General features: G+C 39.2%; 2 protein-coding genes and 1 long non-coding RNA gene across 3 annotated transcripts in view; 1 reads left to right on the forward strand and 2 right to left on the reverse strand.

Annotated features, from left to right (window-relative positions):
- LOC125271224 (B-cell receptor CD22-like) overlaps positions 1-23,175 on the reverse strand; it is a 1,156,500-nt gene that overhangs the window by 892,988 nt on the left and 240,337 nt on the right. The gene's annotated exons all lie outside the window — the stretch shown is intronic.
- LOC125271198 (hemicentin-1-like) overlaps positions 1-23,175 on the reverse strand; it is a 987,774-nt gene that overhangs the window by 873,291 nt on the left and 91,308 nt on the right. The window lies entirely within an intron of this gene.
- On the forward strand, positions 4,187-20,773 carry LOC125271327. The gene is made up of 5 exons (XR_007185566.1): positions 4,187-4,338; positions 17,174-17,249; positions 17,394-17,436; positions 17,571-17,833; positions 20,358-20,773. It is a non-coding gene; the product is annotated as an uncharacterized LOC125271327 (long non-coding RNA).

The following is a 23,175-nucleotide window of genomic DNA, read 5'->3' on the forward strand; positions in this document are numbered from 1 at the left end:
TATATAAAACAATTAAATCAAAATTCTGTATCTTACATCACAAATCCATCATGTTTCTATTACATTAAGTATCCTTTTCAACAGCTTAGATGTCTTAACAGCTTTTCGATTGTACTGTATTGATGTTAGAGTCATAAAAAATCTACAAATCAGTGGAAAATAGTCTGCCATATGGTACAGTCGATATATATTTTACATTATGTATATGATATTTCCCTAATAGAATAAGAAGTTTAACTATATTATCCATTCTCAATGAACCAGTATCACAAACCATAAACAAGACCATTACATCAGTTATAGTGGGTTTGGGCTATTTGAGAGCGTTTGCATGTGACAGGAAGTGCACAAGACTGTTCCAGGTCTAAAAAAAAGCCAGTGTCCTTTACAAACACTCAAATATGCTTTGTGTATCCCATCATGCATCATGTTCAGGAACTCGCGTTCCCCAAAATGTTGAGGAAAATGTTCCAAACTAAGTTAAATTAGATATTGTAATCAAAATAAAACTCTGTAAACTCTTGCATTTGTACATCAGGTTATCAAAAGCTCTTTGCACACTTGCAGTCTTCACACCTACTTGAAAATACAGGAAATATGCCATGTAAGTAGACAAGGGGTCAAGCACAAAGACCGCAAGGCACACATGATTAAAAGGAAAAAAAAAAATATATATATATATATATACAAGGGTCACACTGAAAGATGCTGCTAGTTCGAAGTTGGACAAGTTAAATACAAATATATGGATACAGAACTGTATCTATATGACTACATTTAGAGTTAGAGATGACAGAGAATCAGACACTGAAGTGAAACACGGCCACTATTACAAAAACAAGCTTAGAAGATCTCATAAGATTGATGTTAAGACATTCAGAGGAAGCATCTGTAATATTCTAGTATTTAATCAGCAAGTTATTATTATTGCCAAATTGCTAGTCAAAGTTTATCAAATGCACAATCAAGCAATTATTTTCCTGGTTCCTTATGAAGAGGCAGATAAACATAACATGAGCATCGCTGAGAGCATCTCTGTGAACCTGGTGTAGAGTTTTTACTTTTATTTCATGTGTTTAGTCTGATGTGTTGTCTGTGATGTTACTCTTTTGACTTGATAAACCAAACCAACACTAGGTGAAGTGTCATGAATAAGACCACATGTTAAAACATAAGGTGTTAACCACATGTGCTTCAGAGTGAGAAACCCAGTGATGTTTCAACCTGGTCATTTTAGTGCTGGCAAAAAAGGTAAGAGCATCATTTACTAATCATTCTTGAGATTCATTATCATCAACTAGCTTTCTATTAAATGAACTGTATTTTTAATGGTGTAAATGATTCTGTTTTGAACAATGTACAAAGCTGCTGTTTGTGTTGTAATTGTGGGCTATGGAGTGTAGATTGGAATGAAAATTTAAACTATTTTAGCATACGGTGGAAAATGTAAAAACATGAAGGGGTCTGAGCTGATATAAACAGAATATTAAGATATAATTCTGGCCTCGAAATCCACTCTCCTGCAGAGTTTAGCTCCAACCTTAACCAAATTCACCGCCTGTATCTTTCTAGTAGAGCTGTAGACCTCGATTAGCTTTGCTAATCTCGATTAGCCTCGATTTGTGTTTGATTAGATTTGGAGCAATACTCCTTCCTGCAGAGTTGAGAACCCCTGATCTAAAGACACTGTTTGGTCTGATTTTTGGAAATGTTGTTTAATAATATATTTAACACGATTTCTCAGCTCAGTGAGTAAATACAGCTTTTGTTAAAACACTTTATCGTTTAGGACTACTACATCATAAACCTGTGTTTAAAATTCTAGATGGTCTTCTGTAGGAAAGACATTTATTTGAGAATAAGCATGATAAAATTAATAGATTTTTCTTTAATCTTCATTTTTCTGCTTCTTTTATTGTAGAGATTGTGTAAGTGTTTAATGTTTGGACATGTTTTGCAGCGATTAGAGCAGGATTGTGTGTGTTTTATCATGTCTATAAGGTGCACTTTGCATTGTAGATGAGCTCGATTTGCACTAGCCAGAAAAAGGAACTTGAGAAAATGAATGTGTGATAAACCTGCTTAACCACAGTATTTCTAAACCAAACCTCAATAAACACCACCACTGACACATGCAGTGAACTAATGATAATATTTACATGTTTATTAGCTATTATATAAAAAGTACATTAAGTTTAAAACTTCTGATTCATAACATCAGAAATAAGCTGCTGTTCATTTGTTGTAGGTGTTGCTCTGATGTCAGTCAGAATGGCTCCTCCTCTTCCTCTGATCTTCCTGCTCATGATTCACGGTGAGTGAATGACTAAAGAGGAAACTAAGCAATTTCCCTCCCCAACATTCTTTTTACAAAAGCAGATTCTTTTCTTCACTCTATGAATTCTGTGTTTCAGGGGTTTCTAGTGCTGATTGGGGTGTGAGTTACAGTCCTTCACACGTCTGTGCACTAAAGAACTCATCAGTGATAATGAACTGCACTTATACATACCCTACTGGACATCAGATCGAGAAAGTGTTCTGGACCAAAACAAAAGATAAAAAGGGAACAGAAGAGCCTCCAGATCTGTCTGAGGACCCTGAATACAGTCAGAGGCTTCAGTATCTGGGAGATAAACAGCAGAACTGCACCATCAGACTGAGTCATGTGACACTGAAGGATTCACACGAGTACTATTTCAGATTCATCACTAATATAACAGAAGGAAGATATATTGCTGATCCAGGAGTGACTCTTACTGTCACAGGTGACTTTCATGAGGTTTCTCTCTTCTTCTGTGCATTATGTTGAATAATAATCAGTGTATGACAGCAGCACTAGATATAATGTGTGTGTTGTGTTCAGATCTTCAGGTGGAGTCTCCTGAGAGAGTGACAGAGGGAGATTCAGTCGGTCTGACATGTAAAAGCAGCTGCACTCTGACTGACAGAGCAACATTCATCTGGTACAGAAACTCACAGCCATTAACTGAGAGAAGAGACAGAAACAATGAACTCCTGCTGCAGTCAGTCAGAAGACAGGATGCAGGCAGATATAGCTGTGCTGTACACGGACACAATCACATCTCTCCTGCTGTTCAGCTCAATGTCATGTGTGAGTACAGATTCATTAGTTGTTTAAAAAAAATGAATAAGATGATTTCATGTTTTTGTTCTTTTAGACCGTCCAAAGAGCGCCTCAGTGTCCATCAGTCCATCTGGTGAAATGGTGTCAGGAGATTCAGTGACTCTGATCTGCAACAGTGATTCAAACCCTCCTGCAGAAATCCACTGGTTTAAAGGAATAACGCTTGTTGGACTTGGAAGAATCTACATCATCTCAAAGATCAGCTCTGATGACAGTGGAGAATACAAGTGCAAGTCCATCAATGAACATGGAGAGAAATACTCTGATGCTGTGACTTTAAACGTCATGTGTGAGTTAATGATCATCTACACATTGTTCACAAATCTACAATTTTCTTAGCCTGGGTGCCAGCCCGAACCCCGCCCACAAAATTTTTTGGACGGGAAGTTCGGTCTGGACTCGATCCATTGTGGAGTAATTATGCTCGGCTCCCAGAAGGCCGAGCCAATCAAATTGCCAGGGCGGGCTTTAATCGATGATGGACAGGCTATCTGCGGTTACGTAACCACCCACGTCATCAAAGAGCGCTTGGGTTGAATTGGTTTTCACCAACGATGACTGCAGCTGGAGAAGTAAGATGTTTAGATTCCGCTATCACGTCTGTAATAAAAGAAATCGACAGCGCATTAATTTTAAAAGACGAACAAAGAACCGCAATCAAGGCATTTGTCGATGGGAAAGATGTGTTTGCCGTCCTTCCAACGGGATTCGGCAAAAGTTTAAGTACAAGTTCAACATACGTCACTTACTGCGTTGCTCTGATTGGTTGTATGTCTATCCAATTGAGTGCAGAGTTTGTTTTTTTTACTGGTTCGGTTAAGACACGCCCCATAATTCAAGTGCAATGGAGCAGTATCAGACTCACATTCTGCCTAGAATATGAGTATGACGAAGTCAGGCTACAATTTTCTAATATTTATTGAGAATTTTCAGTGTATCCATTTCAGATCCTCCCAGGAATGTCTCAGTGTTGATAAACGGATCTGGTGAAATAGTGTCAGGAGATTCAGTGACTCTGATCTGCAGCAGTCATTCAAACCCTCCTGCTCTGAACTTCAGCTGGTTTAAGGAGAATGAAACAGAGTTTCTGTCTGGACAGAGTTTCAGTGCACTACAGAGTGGACGCTTCTACTGTCAGGCTCACAATCAACATGGATCTCAGAGATCAGACGCTGTAACTGTGACTGTTAAAGGTAGAGCAGCTCATATACTTACATTACTCTTTCTAAAGTGATGCAAATTAATTTACTTTTTTGTAGAACCTCTGGTGATATTACACATGTCCATTGGAGTGGTTTGTGGAGCTGCAGTTGTCCTTACGATGTTGCTTGTTTGGTAAGATGATGTGTCTAATAATTTATTACAGGTATTTAACTGTATTGTAGTTTTTTTTTCATCATTGAAACAAATAAGAATAATTCTACACAAAGTTGACCAATGAAGATATGAAATATTTTCCCATTTTGTTTTTAAGGAGAAGCAGGATGAAAAGAAGAAATGACACACTGTATTCTCAGGTAAGAAAAATGAGTTTTGTTTTGGTTAGTTTCCTGATCAGGTAAATTTGTACTAAAAAAAGATTGAAAGTCTGAATGCTGTTGTGACTTTATATGGTGTCAGTTATTGATTCTGTTTTCTCTTTTAACGGCAAAGATGAATCAGTCCAGACCTCATCCTGACAGAAGTCAAGCTTCTGATATTGAGTTGAACGAATCTGTTTATGAAAATGTAATGGTACATGAATGTTATAAGTATCATCAGCTGGTGTGGACACTGATATAGTTATTTATTTTGTGTGCATATTGTTTTTTTTTTTGTTTGTTTTTTTTTTAAATGGCAAAGATGAATCAGTCCAGACCTCATCCTGACAGAAATCAAGCTTCTGATGTTGAGTTGACTGAATCTGTTTATGAAAATGTAATGGTACGTTCATGTTATAATTATCATCAGCTGGTGTGGACACTGATATAGTTATTTATTTTGTGTGTATATTCTGTTTTTTTTTTGTTTTTTTTTCCTTTAATGGCAAAGATGAATCATTCCAGACCTTTTCATACGGGACGTCAAGCTCCTGATGTTAAGTTGACCGAACCTGTTTATGAAAATTTAACAGTAAGTTAATGTTATAGTTATCTTCTATTGGTGTGGACGCTAATATAGTTATTATTTTGTGTATATTCTGTTCTTTTTATTTAATTACAAAGATGATTCAATCCATACTTCATCATGTGTGACGTCAAGCTGGTGATGTTGAGCTGACCGAGCTTATTTATGAAAATGTAATGCTAAGTTAAAGTTATAGTTTTGTCCATTGGTGTGGACCCTAATACAGTTATCATATATTGGTGTGGATGGTAATATAATTATTGTTATCTTTATATATAGTACCATTGTAAAGGTACTTGCAGGAAAGGCATATGAAGGCTGAAGATAAGTTCCAAACGTTTAATATCAAACTCCAACAATGACAGGCAGGTAGTGTAAACACATAGGTATTACTCTGACCAGACAAAGAGTGCAGGACAGGGAAAAACTTAATGACACAGACGATTAACTCAAATGATGAACAGCTGATGATGATTAGTGTCCATGGTGACAGACTGTGGCGGGAACATAGAACACAGGAACACGTGATCAATGACAAACTGAAAGTCCATTCAAACAGAAACTAAACATGACATATCGCCCCCCCCTCCAGCAAGGCGTGACCTTGTGCTGTGTCAGAACAGAGGGAGGACCGGAGTGGGCTCTTTTGATGATGAGAATTTGGTAAAGGAGAAGGGTTGGTGAGAGCAGACGAGAAGTGATGATGGCAGGATGCAGTGAGTGGATGGTAAAGGTGGGATGACGAGACACTGGCAACACTGATGGGAGATAGTTGATGGCACAGACCCAGAGCTCCCCAGCGCCGACAGCCCACAGCAGAGATGAGGGAGGGAGGAGTCCAGGTGGTGACGAGGCTGACGACAGCAGGGGACAACTGACGGAGACGTGGCCAATGGATCCACAAGCACAGACAGAGAGCCGATGGGAACGAGCAATATCGCTGCTACCGGACGCCCAGGCGATGACTGTCGAAGGCGGAGCCAGAGTACCCGAGGGCTGAGGTGGAGCTGGTGGGATTGAGGACAGAGGTGACGTCGAGGGGAAGGAGGAACCCACAACAGTCATAGGGGTGGAGGGACTGCAGTGGACAGACCGCAAGTTCGTGACAGAAGTGGTGTGATGAGTGACCAAGGGGGAGCCGGCAGAACGAGGGTCTCCAGTGGAGCTGAAGGTGGATGGAGCCAAGACAGAGCTGACAGGTTGACAGGCCGAGATGGAGCAAACAGTTCTGAGGCCAGAGGCAGAGCTGCAGGATCCTCTCGCACTGATGCTGCTGGTGGTAACATGACCTGTGGCTTGATGTTAGAGTAGGGCTCCCACGGAGATGGCACAGGGCTGTGGACATCCGTCAGCGGCTGGGCTGGAGGACTGGCTGAGCTCTGGGATGAAGGTGGTGAGAGGAGACTGGACATGACGATGGTGAGTAGGGTGATTTCCATGACAGTCCATGCAAGTAGATGAGGGAGAAATAGTCAATGGTGTTGTTTAAACACCGCAATGATAGTACCAGGTGGGATAGGGTGGAATATGACAAGTCCTCGTTGAAGTCAATCAGCCAGTCCTCATCCGCAGATGTTGTGGGCTCACTCCCCTGGTCAAACTCACAATGGAGCTCCACTTCTGGGGTTAGGGTCAGCCCTGGCCTCTTCTCTTTGGGCTCCGGTTGACGTGTCGCGGCGGGTGGTAGCTCTCCCTTCTGCAGGGGATACACATGAGTGCTCCGCGGTCGAAGGTGGTGATTCAGGCTCTGGGTCTAGCGGGGTCCTGGTTCAGGGATGGACGCTCTCCAGACACCTGATGATGGCTTCTATCCAGTTGAGATTGGAGGTATCTGGGAGGTCCACAGGGTGGTGAAAGTTCGCCCGATCCAGAACATTGATTTCAGAGTCGTCAAAGGGGCAGGTGAGGGCAATGTGAAAAAAACCACAGTTTGTGGCATAATCCATTTGTGGTCCGGTCATCTGTAATGGTAACAGACGAAGGCAGAAGATAATTTCCAAACGTTTAATATCAAACTCCAACAATGACAGGCAGGTAGTGTAAACACATGGGAGTGCAGGACAGGGAACAACTTATGTAATGACACAGACGATTAACTCAAATGACGAACAGCTGATGATGATGATTAGTGTCCATGGTGACAGATTGTGGTGGGAACATAGAACAAAGGAACACATGTGATAAAAGACAACAAACTGAAAGCCCATAACAGCCCAAACAAAAACTAAACAGAACTAAACTTGAAAACCATCCACTGGTGTGGACACTAATATAGCTATTGTTGTGGTTATCTTATCTTTATTGTAAGCATCTATTGTTGTATAACCACAGTAATATAGTTATTATTTTAGTTTGTGCTGTGATGGGTCAACACACTATGAATTAACGATGAAGACCTAAAGATGATACATTAAATATAATTTACTGTTTAAGATAAAGTAACTCAAGTCATTTTATACCAACCTGACAGTTAAAGTGTATTAAATATTAATGTATTCATTCTCTAATTTTTTTTTTCTTTCTATTTTCAGCCTGTGATGAAAAAGCCATAGTGTTTTGGACAAATGGCAAAATATTTTACAGCTTTATCATCTCTCTGTGGGTGGAGCTCTGAATGATTGACAGGAGTGTCACGAGTCACATTTATTTGTTTAGCAGATGGTTTTATCTAAAGTGACTTACAAATGATGAACATAATTTAACAATATTTACTACTACACAATGTCAAGTTTAAAGTACAAGCTAGATCAATGCTGGAGCTTAAGTGAAATACAGTATAAATATTGTCAGTATAAATAAGTCTGTCCCAGTGAAGATGTCATACTCTGCGTGTTCTTTGCACCACCTGCTGGTGACTACAAACCAATGCATCATTTTTTTATATTCTTTAATTAATTAAAGTGTATCTGTGACTTTCAATGTGAAATATAAATCTTCTAAAGCCATACAACAGATTTGTTATTAGCCTGTTTACTACTAATCTGGCACTGTTGGCCTCCAAATCATTTGTGGTCGTGTTTCTAAAAGCTTTTTCAGCGCTACACCGTCTGACGTCAATGACATCAAAACTAGAGCAGTCCAAATCCATCATTTTTAAATTAAAGGTGCAATATGTATGATTTTTGCAGTGAAATATCCAAAAACCACTAGGCCAGTGTTATATATTTTGTTCACTTGAGTACTTATAATATCCCAAATGTTTCCAACTATTTGTAAATCGTGAGAAAACTGCAATTTTAACCAAGGCTCCGGGACGTGTGAGGAGTCGTCTGTCAGTTGCGTCATACCCGCGTTACCCTCGGTTTCCGGTTTATTTTGTAGAAACCACGGAAACACCAAAGACGCTTTAATATATTACACGTATTAATAGACAATGGAACAACAGTTTTGATATATTTATATACAGAAAACTAATTGTTGTTATATAGCTCAACACGTTTAGTCTTATTGTTTAAATCTAATTTTCTTGATTTTTTTTTTGTGAGTACCATGCTTTACCATGACTCAGAGAAAAACACTATTTTGTGAAGTAGCTAACATAGCATAATCAGATGCAGCTTTATTTTTAGTAACAGTAATACAGCATTTTCTCCATCATACAATACGTTTTAAAATGAATTGCATGCCATTTATCAACACAAGACATCCAGCATTTAATATGATATTGTAAAATCGATCTATCTTACTGCAGTGTGTAACAGTGTCTCACAGCAGCCGCCCAGCGAACGCACAGAGTAACGTTATAACATAATTTTCAACACTCTCAAATGTATCTAATATGATAAACAGAGCTGTGTTTCCTCATACTCATGACCGGAAAAGCGCAAGCGGCGCCGACGACTGTGGCATAATAAAAGTCCCGCTGCTCATGAGGCATGTGTTGCTCAATCGCTCCAGCTCCTCGTTCAGCTCCACAACACTCGCTCCTGCTCTGCTTCATACTACAGTAACGTTAATAATCGCATCCATGAACATGATTTCTTCCTGAGTCCTATCCCTATTGTTTCCACTGGCTGTGAGGTGAAGACCACATGTCCCAAGATTCCGCACTCAAACTTGCCGTCATCAAGTTACACCTTTGTTTTGAATAGGCCTCTAGTGCTCTCTAGCAGACAGAAATCTTACATATTGCACCTTTAAACACGTCCACAAAGGGGAAGATTATCAGCTGCTCAGCACAAACAAGCAGTAGAACAGAGAGAATCAAGATAATCACAAAAGTGACAGAAAAGTACCTATAGGGATAGAAGAGATAAAATCAGTCAAATTAATTAATGCAGCACTAACAGCAGAGATATCTGAAACACTGTCAATGACTATTGAAGAGATTATGGATGACAACCAATGAGTATGTCTAAAGATGGGAGAGGAGCTATGATGCAAGTGGGGTTAGAATCAGGCAGTCAGGTAGTGACTTCAATGAGGAGGATAATAATTTGGCAGAGAGTCGAAATTCATCACAACACCGGTTAAGTGTGCCAAATGCATCAAACGTCTAGCCAACGTCTGAGGCTGGGACTATGTTGTCAGTTAGAAAGTCATGAAATAAAATAAAGTACAAATAACAATTGATGTCAACAATTTTTGTGAAATAAATTTGCTTGGTTTAAAAAAAAAATACACTGTGCACTAGTGTACATAGTGCATATAAAAACATCACTTTAAGTTAAACATATTATGAAAATTGTAAAGGATATCGTAATAGAATATTCAGCCTGTCTTTCCTTTGCTTGTCAGCTTTTGTCTTTGGCCAGCAGATGTCCTCGGTGTGCAGTGTGCAAAATCATTTCATAAATGAACTCTCACGTCACTAGTCTTATAATAAATGAATAATGCATGCCAACGCGCCCTCTACAGGAAGAACTTCATATATATTCCTCTAAGCTCACCCAAATGTTTCCTCATCTACACCTGGTGCATGTGAGCTTAAAGAGCTGGTACTTCGGGTCTTGGTGTGTCAGTCAGCCAAACAAATGTCAACTGAGATGAATGGGAATGCTAACGGATAGCTTGTAGGTATTATATAGACATTCTTAAGATATTTATTTTACCTCCTTGAGATATTCACAGTTCATCAGCATCATCTATGATGTCTCGTCTGTCCATGGATGTGTTCTGAAATCGTTCCTCAGTCAGAGGAAGCAACTTCACACTTATAGTGCACTATTTCAGGGTACAGCCATTTGTAGTGGCGTAGAGCACTCATTCAATCCCATAATGCATTGCAATAATGAGTGTACAGTGGAATGGCGACTGGTGCAGAAAATGGTGCTCAATCGTCTTTATTCACTCTTTCGAGTGGACTACAGTAGGCCTGTCCAAAGACCCGCTCTTGAGGTCATGGCTATTTGAGAGCGTTTGCATGTGACAGGAAGTGCGAATGTGCCAGATCTAAAAAAAAAGCCAGTGCCCTTTACAAACACTCAAATATGCTTTGTGTATCCCATCATGCATCATGTTCAGGAACTCATGTTCTCCAAAATGTTGAAGAAAATATTCCAAACTAAGTTAAATTAGATATTGTATTCAAAATAAAACTGTGTAAACTCTTGCATTTGCTCTACACACACTATTAGTCTTCACACCTACATGAGCACTTGGACCAAAAACAGGAATTACATCATGCAAGTAGACAAGACCGCAAGTGTGGATATTTTAATAGGCCTAGGTTTTACCGCTTCTTCTGAGCACCTAAAGGGACACGTGATGAAAAAAAAAAAATATATATATATATATATATATATATATATAAAAAATATCCTATATATATATATATATATCCTATATATATAAGTTACATGCCAATGCTTCTGCATTGTGAATAGTGAAAGGGTATAGGGGATGATTTTGGGAATGGCCCGTCTCTCACAAGGGTCACACTGAAAGATGCTGCTAGTTTGAAGTTGGACAAGTTAAATACAAATATATGTATACAAAACTGTATCTATATGACTACATTTAGAGTTAGAGATGACAGAGAATCAGACATTATGAAGTGACACACGGCCACTATTAGAAAAACAAGCTTAGAAGATCTCATAAGATTGATGTTTAGACATTCAGAGGAAGCATCTGTAATATTCTAGCACTTAATCAGCAAGTTCTTATTATTGCCAAATTGCTGGTCAAAGTTTATCAAATGCACAATTAAGTAATTATTTTCTTGGTTCCTTATGAAGATGCAGATAAGTTTGAAAACATTATAACATGAGCATCTCTGTGAACCTGGTGTAGAGTTTTTACTCTTATTTTATGTCTTTAGTCTGATGTGTTCTCTGTGATGTTACTATTATGACTTGATAAACTAAACCAGCACTAAGTGAAGTGTCATGAATATGATCACAGAGGTGTTAACCACATGTGTTTCAGAGTATGAGAAACCCAGTGCTGTTTCAACCTGTTCATTTTAGCACTGGCAAAAAAAGGTAAGAGCATCATTTACAAATCTTTCTTTAGATTCAGTATCATCAACTAGCTTTTTATTATTATTATTTTAATGGTGTGAATAATTCTTTTTTGAAAAATGTACAAAGCTGCTGTTTGTGTTGTAATTGTGGGCTATGGAGTGTAGATTGGAATGAAAATTGAAAGTATTTTAGCATACGGTGGAAAAATGTGAAAGCATGAAGGTCTGAGCTGATATATACAGTATATTAAGATATAAAGGCCTGTACACACCAGGACGAATATCATATGCATTTATCGGCAGCATTTTCTGAGACATTTTTTGTGTTCATACCCAAGTGATTTTCACTGAAAATGCGCAGAATGAACGTGCAAATTCACTCCCTGACAGTATATGCCGCTTGTGCTTAACAGTAGTGCAAATAAACATATTTATGATATTAAAAGTTAAAGAAGATAAAAATGCAGATATAAAATAATATATATATATGACATATGAGAGATGGTAGTCAGAAACGTTAGTGCTAATAAACATTTATGAAATAGACATTCTCAACTATATTTCTTGAATGTAAAAGAAAAAAACAACAAAAAAAACCCCCAGTAAAAATACAGAAATAATACACATCTATTGGTGTGGCCAAGAACTGGCAGAGCATCCATAGCATGCATCTCAATCAGCTCCCTGATCAGGGAGTCGGCCACATTCATTTACATGACCTTGAAAGCTAGGAGGCTGATTGAGACACAGGGATAGTTTGTAGGGGTCTGTCGGTATACAATCAGTTTCACCTGCACGATCCGTTCTATACATGCGTAGTAGACTCTTTAGAAAACGCACATGCGCAAATGATAATTCTGTTTTGCGACGACCTGCACGATCCGTTCTGTGTGTGTGTGTGTGTGTGTGTGTGTGAGGGAGAGAGAGAGTGTGTGTGTGAGAGAGGGAGAGAGTGTGTGGGAGAGGGAGAGGGAGGGAGGGAGAGAGAGAGATAGTGTGTGTGTGTGTGTGTGTGTGTGTGTGTGTGTGTGTGTGTGTGTGTGTGTGTGTGTGTGTGTGTATGTGTGTGTGTGTGAGAGAGAGAGAGTGTGTGTGAGAGAGGGAGAGAGTGTGTGGGAGAGGGAGGGAGGGAGAGAGAGAGATAGTGTGTGTGTGTGTGTGTGTGTGTGTGTGTGTGTGTGAGAGAGAGAGAGAGAGAGTGTGTGTGAGAGAGGGAGAGAGTGTGTGGGAGAGGGTGAGGGAGGGAGGGAGAGAGAGAGATAGTGTGTGTGTGTGTGTGTGTGAGAGAGAGAGAGAGAGAGAGAGAATTTTTACTCTTAAATAAAAGTCATTTCCATTGTCAGTTTGAAATACTCTATAACGTTTCCCCACACTTGTTTGTAGTTCTTTCTTCATGTAAGTGCAGATAGTCTTGGCAGAAATGCATATTATGTTCCTTATTGTCTTCTGTAAACAACATTGAAGGGGTTATTTTCCTCATTTAGATTATATAGATATATATTACCCTATATAGACCCATATTAATACAAAATTACTCAACTTAAAAGTTAACTATTAGCAGCTTTTAATAAAAAAACGACACAAACCATCTTTGACAATACTACTGACCCAAAACACGTCAAGTTAAGGATGTTAAGCCTTATACCAGCAATGAATCGCAACGGAGAGTATGGAGGAAACTGATCATGTATGTTCATGTAACGAATCACAACTCCTTTATTATTTTGGATTGGCAACCACGTAATGCATAGCCTAAGCTACATTTAAAAGCATCAAAATAGACCCGCTGTTAAATGTTAAACACAATACAACTAACGTTACACAAATGTGCCGCCTTGCCGTCAAGTGTTCCATTAGTAGGTACCGATAGTGTAGGAAAACCGTGACGTTTTCTACTACGTAATTACGCGCATGCGTGAAACGGATCGTGCAGGTGGAACGGATCAATGTGTGCCCGGCAAGACCGTTTTGTGCTTGAGCGCTAGCAAGTCGTTTTTTACTGTAACTTAAGCAGCTCCAGGCAAGTGAACAAAAGCACCACTTTCATTGGTCTGCCAGTTTTTAATGCAGTGCGTCAAACCAAAAAAAATATATATATATAACCCGAGGCGTTTTTTTTTTTTTTTTAAATGGCGCTTTTACGCCTCGCGTTTTTCGCACCGGTTTGCACACTCACATTGGCACCCTTTGTTTAGTCACGAGCCGTTAAACGCCGGTGATAATCGCGCGCAATATTTGTCCTGGTGTGTACAGACTTGGGTAAAGTTGGTTTTATATTCGCACATTCGGACATCCGTATTCAATAGTCTTGTTAATCACACTACATTGGACATTCAGTGGACATTCACAAGTAAATATGCCATTAAAACAATACTTGCCTATTTTGATCGACTGTGAAAAATGTTGTAAGTTGACAATCATTGGTTGTCAATATCATGTCGCTGCTTAAAATTCGCAAACATTAATTTATTGCACATTTATTGGAAAGTATGAATTTATCAGAAGTCCGAATGTGCGAATATAAAACCAACTTTACCCAAGTCAAAAATGACAGGTTTGGACTACAACAAGCTTCTTCCCGGGTTGGTGACATCATAAACCCTGTAAAACACGCCCCCGGGAACACGCAACAAAGTGGGCGAGGCCATGTGGCGCAGCATAATGAAAGCAGAAGAGTTGTGTACACCGGACGCGAGCAACACCACGCGTCAAAAGATAATAGAACCCATTATGATCTGATATTTTCTACACTGGATGCGGCGCTGAAGAAGATTCCAGAATCTACACGAGTTCAATGCTGGCTTTACACAAAGGCTATTAATGAAAGATGAAGCAGTTCCCACTTTAAAAGCAGAAGCTGCTGTTTATTGGCTTCAAACTGTAAGTACGTTTTATTGTTTGTACATGGCTTTTAAACGTATAGTTCTGTTGCTATTTTTGGTTGCATCAAGGACATATACAAAGAGCAACTCATTTTTGCTAGCCAGTTAGCTAAATTCTAGTGCATACTTCTCCAACAAACATCTATGTTCATAGACAAACAGTTGTTCATGCTATAAATTAAATGCTACCTTTACAAAAATGTGACTACTCAGTCATGTATTCAGCTACAGTAAAGCTTTAATCAGGATAAAACCATATATTGAAAGCTAACAAACAGCAGTGACAGCATCTAAACAATTTGACACAAATACAAAAATGAAATACCATTCATAAACGTCCTTTAAAAGGCGCGATTGCAGAGGTTCTGCTTGACCCTCTTCATCTGGGTCTGATTCGGCTCAATTTGATATAGCAATATAGAAGCTATTATTTACATTTCTGCTGAAGCGGTAGTAATAACGAATGGTAAGGGGCGTGGCATTTCCGGACGCTTCAGCGAATCATGATACACTGGGCCAGCTAACCAATCTGAGCAAATTGCATATTTCGAAGGGAGTGGCTTCATAGAAGCAGGAAGTCAAACGAGCCGTTCAAATGACAATGGAAACAGAGGTGTAGAATAAAGGTAAAATAGATGACAAATACAGCATTTTCAAAAAAACAATGCATTAAGACTAAACTGTGCCCCAAAAACACAATCAAGCCTAGAAAAAAAACACTGAACCACTCCTTTAATGTTTGGCCATGTTTTGCTTGTAAGTGTAATAGAACAAATACTGACTGATCAGTGATTGGAGCAGGATTGTGTGTGTTTTGTTGTGTATAAGGTGCACTTTGCATTGTAGATGAGCTCGATTTGCACTAGCCGGAAAAAGGAACTTGAGAAAATGAAGAATGTGTGATAAACCTGCTTAACCACAGTATTTCTAAACCAAACCTTAATAAACACCACCACCGACACATGCAGTGAACTAATGATAATATTTACATGTACTATAAAAAGTAGTTCTATATTCATGACATCAGAAATAAGCCGCTGTTCATTTGTTGTAGGTGTTGCTCTGATGTTGGTCAGAATGGCTCCTCCTCTTCCTCTGATCTTTCTGCTCATGATTCACGGTGAGTGAATGACTAAAGAGGAAACTAAGCAATTTCCCTCCCCAAAATTATTTGTACAAAAGCAGATTCTTTTCTTCACTCTATGAATTCTGTGTTTCAGGGGTTTCTAGTGCTGGTTGGGGTGTGAGTTACAGTCCTTCACACATCTGTGCTCTAAAGGACTCATCAGTGATAATGAGCTGCACTTATACATACCCTACTGGATATCAGATTGAGAGAGTGTTCTGGATCAAAGGCCCTATAAAAGATTTTCTAGATTTGTCTGAGGACCCTGAATACAGTCAGAGGCTTCAGTATCTGGGAGATAAACAGCAGATCTGCACCATCAGACTGAGTCATGTGACACTGAAGGATTCACACGAGTACTATTTCAGATTCATCACTAATATAACAGGAGGAAAATGGACTGGTGATCCAGGAGTGTCTCTTACTGTCACAGGTGACTTTCATGAGGTTTCTCTCTTCTTCTGTGCATTATGTTGAATAATAATCAGTGTATGACAGCAGCACTAGATATAATGTGTGTGTTGTGTTCAGATCTTCAGGTGGAGTCTCCTGAGAGAGTGACAGAGGGAGATTCAGTCCGTCTGACATGTAAAAGCAGCTGCACTCTGACTGACAGAGCAACATTCATCTGGTACAGAAACTCACAGCCATTAACTGAGAGAAGAGACAGAAACAATGAACTCCTGCTGCAGTCAGTCAGAAGACAGGATGCAGGCAGATATAGCTGTGCTGTACACGGACAAAATCACATCTCTCCTGCTGTTCAGCTCAATGTCACGTGTGAGTACAGATTCATTTGTACTTAAAAAAAGAGATTGTGTTTGAATGAGATGATTTCATGTTATTGTTCTTTTAGATCCTCCAGAGAGTGTCTCAGTGTCCATCAGTCCATCTGGTGAAATGGTGTCAGGAGATTCAGTGACTCTGATCTGCAGCAGCGATTCAAACCCTCCTTCAAAACTCTACTGGTATAAAGGAAGAACGTTTGTAGGATATGGAAAAATCTACAGCATCTCAAAGATCAGCTCTGATGACAGTGGAGAATACAAGTGCAGATCCATCAATGAACATGGAGAGAAATACTCTGCTGTGACTTTAAACGTCATGTGTGAGTTAATGATCATCTACACATTGTTCACAAATCCACAATTTTCTAATATTTATTGAGAATTTTCAATTGTATCCATTTCAGACCCTCCCAGGAATGTCTCAGTCTCCATTAGTCCATCTGGTGAAATAGTGTCAGGAGATTCAGTGACTCTGATCTGCAGGAGTGATTCAAACCCTCCTGCTCTGAACTTCAGCTGGTTTAAGGAGAATGAAAGCTCAGCTGTTGGATCTGGACAGAGTTTCAGTGCACTACAGAGTGGACGCTTCTACTGTCAGGCTCACAATCAACATGGATCTCAGAGATCAGACGCTGTAACTGTGACTGTCAAAGGTAGAGAAGCTCATATACTTACATTACTCTTTCTAAAGTGATGCAAATTAATTTATTTTTTTTGTAGATCATCTGGTGATATTGTACATGTCCATTGGAGTGGTTTGTGGAGCTGCAGTTGTCCTTACGATGTTGCTCATTTGGTAAGATGCTGTGTCTAATATTTTATTGCAGGTATTTAACTGTATTGTAGATTTTTTTTTTCATCATAAAAACAAATAAGAATAATTCCACACAAAGTTGACCAATGAAGATATATGAAATATTTTCCCATTTTGTTTTTTAAGGAGAAGCAGGATGAAAAAGAGAAATGACACACTGGAGTCTCAGGTGAGAAAAATGAGTTTGGTTATGGTTAGTTTCCTGATCAGGTAAATGTACTAATGAAAGATTGAAAGTCTGAATGCTGTTGTGACTTTATATGGTGTCAGTTACTGATTCTGTTTTCTCTTTTAACGGCAAAGATGAATCAGTCCAGACCTCATCCTGACAGAAATCAAGCTTCTGATGTTGAGTTCAACGAACCTGTTTATGAAAATGTAATGGTACGTTCATGTTATAATTATCATCAGCTGGTGTGGATGCTAATATAGTTATTTATTTTGTGTGCATATTCTGTTTTTTTTTTTTTTCTTTAATGGCAAAGATTAATCAGTCCAGACCTCATCATACGGGACGTCAAGCTCCTGATGTTAAGTTGACTGAACCTGTTTATGAAAATTTAACAGTAAGTTAATGTTATAGTTATTTTCCATTGGTGTGGACGCTATTATAGTCATTTATTTTGTGTATATTCTGTTCTTTTCTTTAATTACAAAAATGATTCAATCCATACTTCATCATGTGTGACGTCAAGCTGATGATGTTGAGCTGACCGAGCTTATTTATGAAAATGTAATGATAAGTTAAAGTTGTAGTTTTGTCCATTGGTGAAGACGCTAATATAGTTATCATATTTTGGTGTGGACGGTAATATAATTATTGTTATAGTTATCTCTATATACAGTACCGTTGTAAAGGTACTTGCAGGTAACAATGACAGGCAGGTAGTGGAAACACATAGGTATTACTGTGACCGGACGAAGAGTGCAGGACAGGGAACAACTTCATGACAGATGATTAACTCAAATGATGAACAGCTGATGAAGATTAGTGTCCATGGTGACAGACTGTGGCGGGAACATAGAACAAAGGAACACATGTGATCAAAGACAACAAACTGAAAGTCCATTCAAACAGAAACCAAACAGGACATATCGCCGCCCTCCAGCAAGGCGCGACCTTGCGCTGTGGTAGAACAGAGGGAGGGCCGGAGGGGCTCTGGATGAGGATGAGGTGAAGGAGAAGGATTGGTGAGAGGCAGAAGAGGAGGGATGATGGCAGGATGCGGCGAGTGGATGGTGAAGGTGGGATGACGAGACACTGGCGACACTGATGGAAGATGGTTGATGGCACAGACCCAGAGCTCCCCAGTGGCGACAGCCCACGACAGAGATGAGGAAGGGAGGAGTCCAGGTGGTGACGAGGCTGACGATAGCTGGGGGATGACCGATGGAGGCATGGCCAATGGATCCGCAAACGCAGACAGATAGCCGATGGGAACGATCAACATCGCTGGTACTGGAGACCCAGGCGATGCCACGGTGATGACTGTCGAAGGCGGAGCCATAGTTACCGAGGGCTGAGGTGGAGCCGGTGGGATCGAGGACAGAGGTGACGTTGAGGGGAAGGAGGAACCCACAGCGGTTGTAGGGGTGGAGGGACGGAGTGCAGTGGAGGGACCGCAAGTTCATGACAGAAGTGGTGTGATGACTGACCAAGGGGGAACGGCAGGACAAAGGAACCCGGAGGAGCCACAAGTCCGAGGGTCTCCGGTGGAGCTGAAGTTGGATGGAGTCAAGACAGTGCCAACAGGTTGACAGGCCGAGATAGAGCGAACAGTTCTGAGGCCAGAGGCAGAGCTGCAGGATCCTCTCGCACTGATGCTGCTGGTGGTAACATGACCTGTGGCTTGATGTTAGAGTAGGGCTCCCACGGAGATGGCGCAGGGCTGTGGACATCCGTCAGCGGCTGGGCTGGAGGACTGGCTGAGCTCTGGGATGAAGGTGGTGAGAGGAGACTGGACATGACGATGGTGAGTAGGGTGACATATCAGAGAAATGATTAAATCACAGTCCATGCAGGTAGATGAGGGAGATCAGCAATGATGGTACCAGGTGGGATAGGGTGGAATATGACATGTCCTCATTGAAGTCAATCAGCCAGTCCTCTTCCGTCCTCACAAATCCGTCATCTGCAGATGTTGTGGGCTCACTCCCCTGGTCAAACTCACGATAGAGCTCCACTTCTGGGGTTAGGGTCAGCCCTGGCCTCTTCTCCTCTGGCTTTGGTTGACGCGTCGTGGCGGGTGGTAGCTCTCCCTTCTGTAGGGGACAGACATGAGTGCTCCACGGTCGAAGGTGGTGATTCAGGCTCTGGGTCTAGCGGAGTCCTGGTTCAGGGATGGACGCTCTCCAGACACCTGATGATGGCTTCTCTCCAGTTGAGATTGGTGGTATCTGGGAGGTCCACGGGGTGGTGAAAGTTCGCCCCAATCCAAAACATTGATTTCAGGGTCATCAAAGGGGCAGGTGAGGGCAAGGTGAAAAAAACAAACTATTATCCATTTAATCCATTTGTGGTCCGGTCATCTGTAACGGTAACAGATGAAGGCAGAAGATAAGTTCCAAACGTTTAATATCAAACTCCAACAATGACAGGAAGGTAGTGTAAACACATGGGAGTGCAGGACAGGGAACAACTTATGTAAGGACACAGACGATTAACTCAAATGACGAACAGCTGATGATGATGATTAGTGTCCATGGTGACAGATTGTGGTGGGAACATAGAACAAAGGAACACATGTGATAAAAGACAACAAACTGAAAGCCCATACAAACAGAAAAAAAAAAAAAAACTAAATGTGAAAACCATCCACTGGTGTACAACAATAGCTACTAAAATAGCTATTGTTGTGGTTATCTTATCTTTATTGTAAGCATCTATTGTTGTATAATCACAGTAATATAGTTATTATTATAGTTTGTGGTGTGATGGGTCAACACACTATGATTTAATGATGAAGACCTGATACACTAAATATAATTTACTGCTTAAAGTAAATTATAAAGTAATTTTACACCAACCTGACAGTTAAAGTGTATTAAATATTAATGTATTAATTCTCTAATTCTGTCTTTCTTTCTCAGCCTGTGATGAAGAAGCCATAGTGTTTTGGACAAATGGCAAAATATTTTACAGCTTTTATCTTTCTCTCTGTGGGTGGAGCTCTGAATGATTGACAGGAGTGTCACGAGTCACATTTATTTGTTTAGCAGATGGTTTTATCCAAAGTGATTTACAAACGATGAACATAATTTAACAATATTTACTACTACACAATGTCAGGTTTAAAGTACAAGCTAGATCAATGCTGGAGGTTAAGTGAAATGCAATATAAATATTGTCAGTATAAATAAGTCTGTCCCAGTGAAGATGTCATACTCTGCATGTTCTTTGCACCACCTGCTGGTGACTACAAACCAATGCATCATTTTTTCTTTCCTTAATTAATTAAAGTGGATCTGTGATTTTCATTGTGAAATAAAAATCTTCTAAAGCTAAAGCTTATTGACTGCTAATCTGGCACCGTTGACCTCCAAATCATTTGTGGTCATGTTTCTAAAAGGTTTTTTGGCACTACACAGTCACATGACACACGGAAACAGTTGGCATTTGATCTCAAAACTAGAGCAGCTCAAAACCACCATTTTTAAATTAAACACGACCACAAAGGGGAAGATTATCAGCTGCTCAGTAAAAACAAGCAGTAGAACAGAGAGAATCAAGATAATCACAAAAGCGACAGAAAAGTGCCTATAGGGATAGAAGAGCTATCAGTCGAATGAATTAATGCAGCACTAACAGCAGAGATATCTGAAACACTGACAACATGTGGTGGAGGAGGAGAGCATTGATGGTACTATCCATTTTACATTAGAGTGTCAGAAGTTTAATTGCTAATGGACAAGAATTAAAACATTTCATAGAAGAATTATCTGTTAAACCAAACATCATATGTATACAGGAAACCTGGTTAAAACCATCACTTGATTTTATAATTCATGGTTATACAGCAGTACATAAAGATAGAAGCTCTGCAATTGGAGTGATTACTTTCATTCAACAAGGTAGTAATGAGAGAGATGCTTGTATATAGTATATATGAAGTGGGAAATGGCAAAATTATAATATGCAGAGACTTTAATTCTATAAACTTTTAAAATGTTAAATCATTCATTAAAAACTAAATGGAATTTTTAAAAAGCACAGGCTAAAGTTAAAAGAATTACATGAGAAGCAAAACGAAAATATATTGGAGAGATTTTTGCTGTATTGTCGGAACAGGAATCCAGGTTAGTAAGATACGGGGAATGGTTAGGAAGAAGGGAGGCATTAGAAGAGACTTTTGTTTGCCTGTGCTTAAAAGTAATGGTATGGAAGCAATAACTAATGAAGAGAAAGCAGAAATGCTTGCAAAAAGCCTTTGTTAAATTGCATAGCTCTCAGAATATAATGAGAAGGTATCATGGAGAGCAAAGATATTGGAGGAAAACAAAGATGTACTGGGAATAAAGGGGATAAGTGAGAGTCTGCTTGATACAAAGTTCACATTGTTTGAACTTAAAATAGCAATAATAAAATGATTGAACAACTGTCTTATGTAGCAAAAAAAAAAAAAAAAAAAAAAAAGATTTTAATACTTATGGGACAAACAAAATATGGGAACAAGGGAGGTTACTGGTTGGAAGAATTCAGTAATAGTTCTTGTGGGAAAGCCTGGTAAGGATAAAACCGAAGTTAAAAATTATAGACCAATAGCTTTGACATCTTACCTTTGAAAACTCATGGAGAAAATCATAACTAAAAGGTTAGTAAATAAAATAGAAAAAAAGGACTTTTCTCCCCTTATCAGAGTGGTTTTTGTAAGGGACGAACAGCTATGGATCCTATAATTTGTTTGCAGAATTAAATGCGAAAAGCGCAAGTAAATTGGCAACATTTTTTTATTTTTTTTTTTGACAGAAAAGGCATATGATATGTTATGGAAGTAAGGACTTTTAATTAAATTGAATAAGATGGGAATAGGTGGTAAGATATTAAGTTGAATTAAAGTCTGTATAATTCATAAACACATCTTCATTCTTATTGAGTCTCTCCAACATTGTGTAACTTTAGCCCCGTTAGCCATGCAGCACTATCAAACTCATTCAGAATCAAATGTTAGTAAACATCCACAAAATACATGCCATACTTATGTGATCTGATATGCTGCACCACCAACAGTTTGTAAAGATCCATTTTGAGAATTATATTGTGAACTTCAGTATTATTTATGCAATGTCCTCTATTACGACTGAGCGTGATTAAAATGGCTGAGTTGTTGAAGAGGAACTCTTGTAATACAGACGTGTTACACAGGTATCAACATATCGTATACACAAGCCTTTAAATCTTCTCAATACAAACCCATAGACACTAAACATGGAATAATTGAAGTTACCTTAAATGTATCATAAAACATGTGAATACAAAACTGAGTACAATACAACAAACAATGCATTTAAAGTTGTACACACACCAAATCAGAGCATTTTTAATTCCACCCTAAAATAGGCAGTTAAACATGGTATAATAAAAAATTTTATTTCTCTTTCCCCCCAATGTGATATTTAATAGTTTTCCCCTTGTATAATGTAAAGTGCCTCTGACGAAATGATTTATTTATTGTCTATTGCAGTAAAACAAACAAACAAAGATTAAAACAGGAACTTGAGGGAATAAATGGATTATTTGGTCAGTCTGACTGAGCTCCACATAATAACCAATGGAGTGATTTTGGGGCAGGACTATCAGTTTTTCTGACCAATGAATTGAAAGTCATCAGTGTTTGAAAGATGTTTGAAAACTAAAAGTTTTAACTCAGATTGAATCAAGATGCTACAGTCTGAAAACAGTATAAGTGCT

The sequence above is a fragment of the Megalobrama amblycephala genome, linkage group LG7 (genome assembly GCF_018812025.1).
Source record: "Megalobrama amblycephala isolate DHTTF-2021 linkage group LG7, ASM1881202v1, whole genome shotgun sequence".
NCBI classification, from domain to species: domain Eukaryota; kingdom Metazoa; phylum Chordata; class Actinopteri; order Cypriniformes; family Xenocyprididae; genus Megalobrama; species Megalobrama amblycephala.